The sequence below is a fragment of the Oncorhynchus tshawytscha genome, unplaced genomic scaffold (assembly GCF_018296145.1).
Source record: "Oncorhynchus tshawytscha isolate Ot180627B unplaced genomic scaffold, Otsh_v2.0 Un_contig_2548_pilon_pilon, whole genome shotgun sequence".
NCBI classification, from domain to species: Eukaryota; Metazoa; Chordata; class Actinopteri; order Salmoniformes; family Salmonidae; genus Oncorhynchus; species Oncorhynchus tshawytscha.
The window spans coordinates 1-4,118 of NW_024609582.1; the positions used below are offsets into that span (position 1 = coordinate 1).

Here is a 4,118-nt window from a genome sequence, read left to right on the forward strand (position 1 = left end):
ACACTGTCCTTCAGTCAGCTGGTCTTTCTACTTCTTTAAAACAGTTATGACGGTTATTTTATTTATTTAGTTGTGTACACGGGAACTCTGTGTGTATGACTGTGGGTGTATATACCACTGTTTGTCCCCTCCCAGGCGGACTGGAGACATGACCAATCGTCTCTGCCTCCAGGCTGGCCCACAGCAGGCAACATAGACATCAGAGGGTTTGGTCTGCGATACAGAGAGGACCAGGAACTGGCAGTACGCAACATCACCGTAGCCATCCACGGAGGAGAGAAGGTATTTTATGGGGGGGTACGGGCTGTGTGACTGGAGGGATTAGGCTGCGTGACGGGGGATTAGGCTACGTGACGGGGGGATTAGGCTGTGTGACGGGGGGATTAGGCTGTGTGACGGGGATTAGGCTGTGTGACGGGGGATTAGGCTAAGTGACGGGGGATTAGGCTAAGTGACGGGGGGATTAGGCTACGTGACGGGGGATTAGGCTACGTGACGGGGGGATTAGGCTGTGTGACGGGGGGATTAGGCTGTGTGACGGGGGGATTAGGCTGAGTGACGGGGGATTAGGCTGAGTGACGGGGGATTAGGCTGAGTGACGGGGGGATTAGGCTGCGTGACGGGGGGATTAGGCTGCGTGACGGGGGATTAGGCTGCGTGACGGGGGATTAGGCTGCGTGACGGGGGATTAGGATGCGTGACGGGGGATTAGGATGCGTGACGGGGGATTAGGATGCGTGACGGGGGATTAGGCTGCGTGACGGGGATTAGGCTGAGTGACGGGGGGATTAGGCTGAGTGACGGGGGGATTAGGCTGAGTGACGGGGGATTAGGCTGAGTGAAGGGGGGATTAGGCTGAGTGACGGGGGATTAGGCTGAGTGACGGGGGGATTAGGCTGCGTGACGGGGGATTAGGCTGCGTGACGGGGGATTAGGCTGCGTGACGGGGGATTAGGATGCGTGACGGGGGATTAGGATGCGTGACGGGGGATTAGGCTGCATGACGGGGGATTATTAGGCTGAGTGACGGGGATTAGGGCTGAGTGACGGGGATTAGGCTGAGGACGGGGATTAGGCTGCGTGACGGGGGGATTAGGGCCATGTGACGGGGATTAGGCTGAGTGACGGGGGGATTAGGCTGCGTGACGGGGGGATTAGGCTGAGTGACGGGGGGATTAGGCTGAGTGACGGGGATTAGGCTGGAGGACGGGGATTAGGCTGACATGGACGGGGGGTTAGGCTGGAGGACGGGGGGTTAGGCTGAGTGACGGGGGTTAGGCTGAGTGACGGGGGATTAGGCTGAGTGACGGGGATTAGGGGATTATTAGGCTGCGTGATTAGGGGAGACGGGGGATTAGGCTGCGTGACAGGAGGGTACATAGGCTGCGTGACAGGAGGGGATTAGGCTGCGTGGACGGGGATTAGGCTGCGTGACGGGGGGGATTAGGCTGCGTGACAGGAGGGGATTAGGCTGCGTGACGGGGGGATTAGCTGCGTGGACGGGGGGATTAGGCTGCGTGACGGGGGGATTAGGCTGCAGACGGGGGATTAGGGGGATTAGGCTGAGTGACGGGGATTAGGCTGAGGACGGGGATTAGGCTGAGGACGGGGATTAGGCTGAGTGACGGGGATTATTGTTGTAGTTGTTCCAGGTGGGTATAGTAGGTCGTACAGGAGCAGGGTAGACTGCTGTTGTTGTTCCAGGTGGGTATCGCTATTCGACAGGAGCAGGGAAGTCCTCTCTGACTCTAGGATTGTTCCGCATCATCGAGGCGTGTGAGGGAGATTCATATCGATGGAGTTAACACGCTACGCTGGGTCTCCATGAACTCCGCTCCAGGATCACCATCATACCACAGGTACACACCCACAGCCCTACCGACACACTCAAACTGACCCACACTCTTCTGGAGACATGTTATATTTAAAATATCTTTATTTATCCTCTCCCTCCCTCACCCCTCTCTCCCCCTCCCCTTCCTCCTTTCCCCTCTCCTCTCCCCCCCCTCCAGGATCCAGTGTTGTTCTCTGGGTCTCTGAGGATGAATCTGGACCCTTCGATGGCTACTCTGATGAGGAGGTGTGGAGAGCCCTGGAGCTCTCCCATCTCAAGAGCTTTGTGTCGGGCCTGCCGGACAAACTCAACCACGAGTGTTCAGAGGGAGGAGAGAACCTCAGGTACACCTTACCTCTCCTCCTCTTCTTACTTCTCTCCTTACTTCACTCCTCTCTCCTCCTCTCCTTACCTCTGTCCTCTCTCTTTACCTCTCTCCTCCTCTCCTTACCTCTCTCCTCCTCTCCTTACTTCTCTTCTTATCCCTCTCCTCTCTCCTTCTCGTTTCTTACATCTCTCCTCCTCTCTCCTTTACCTCTCTCCTTACCTCTCTCCTCTCCTTACCTCCTCTCTCCTTCTTGTTTCTTACCTCTCTCCTCCTCTCCTTACCTCTCTCCTCTCTCCTCCTCTCCTTACCTCTCTCCTTCTCGTTTCTTACCTCTCTCTCTCTCTCTCTCATTAACATAATCTCTCTCCAGTCTGGGTCAGCGCCAGCTGGTGTGTCTGGCCCGAGCCCTCCTGAGGAAGACGAAGATCTTGGTTCTGGATGAGGCCACAGCTGCTGTGGACCTGGAGACTGACAACCTGATCCAGTCCACCATCAGAACCCAGTTTGATGACTGCACTGTCCTGACCATCGCACACAGACTCAATACTATCATGGACTACACCAGGTAATATATAGACTGACTCAATACTATCACGGACTACACCAGGTAATATATAGACTGACTCAATACTATCATGGACTACACCAGGTAATATATAGACTGACTCAATACTATCATGGACTACACCAGGTAATATATAGACTGACTCAATACTATCACGGACTACACCAGGTAATATATAGACTGACTCAATACTATCACGGACTACACCAGGTAATATATAGACTGACTCAATACTATCACGGACTACACCAGGTAATATATAGACTGACTCAATACTATCATGGACTACACCAGGTAATATATAGACTGACTCAATACTATCACGGACTACACCAGGTAATATATAGACTGACTCAGTACTATCATGGACTAAACCAGGTAATATATTTTATTTTTTATTTTATTTCACCTTTATTTAACCAGGTAGGCTAGTTGAGAACAAGTTCTCATTTACAACTGCGACCTGGCCAAGATAAAGCATAGCAGTGTGAACAGACAACACAGAGTTACACATGGAATAAACAATTAACAAGTCAATAACACAGTAGAAAAAAAGGGGAGTCTATATACAATGTGTGCAAAAGGCATGAGGAGGTAGACGAATAGTTACAATTTTGCAGATTAACACTGGAGTGATAAATGATCAGATGGTCATGTACAGGTAGAGATATTGGTGTGCAAAAGAGCAGAAAAGTAAATAAATAAAAACAGTATGGGGATGAGGTAGGTGAAAATGGGTGGGCTATTTACCAATAGACTATGTACAGCTGCAGCGATCGGTTAGCTGCATAGACTGACTCAATACTATCATGGACTACACCAGGTAATATATAGACTGACTCAATACTATCATGGACTACACCAGGTAATATATAGACTGACTCAATACTATCATGGACTACACCAGGTAATATATATACTGACTCAATACTATCATGGACTACACCAGGTAATATATAGACTGACTCAATACTATCATGGACTACACCAGGTAATATATAGACTGACTCAATACTATCATGGATTACACCAGGTAATATATATACTGACTCAATACTATCATGGACTACACCAGGTAATATATGAAAACACAGACACCTGGTCTTTCTCTCTCTCATCTCTCTCTCTCCTCCCTTCAGAGTGCTGGTCCTGGATAAAGGGGAGATGGCAGAGTTTGACTCTCCCTCCACTCTCATCACCAAGAGAGGAATCTTCTACAAGATGGCTAAAGACTCTGGACTGGTCTGAGTGGGCGAACGGGAGAGGACAGGTTGCTTAAAGACAACATCCCTCCTTACAGAGAACTCCTCCTCCAACCCCCTCTTCCTCTCCTCCGACCGGGAGGCTGTGCAGGGAAGAGGTAGCAGAGAGAGAGAGGAGAATTCTAAGGA

At 50.7% G+C, this 4,118-nt stretch overlaps 1 pseudogene; it reads left to right on the forward strand.

The window, feature by feature from the left end:
- The first annotated feature begins 1,721 nt into the window (after nt 1-1,721).
- Nucleotides 1,722-4,118, forward strand: LOC121845203 (annotated as a pseudogene).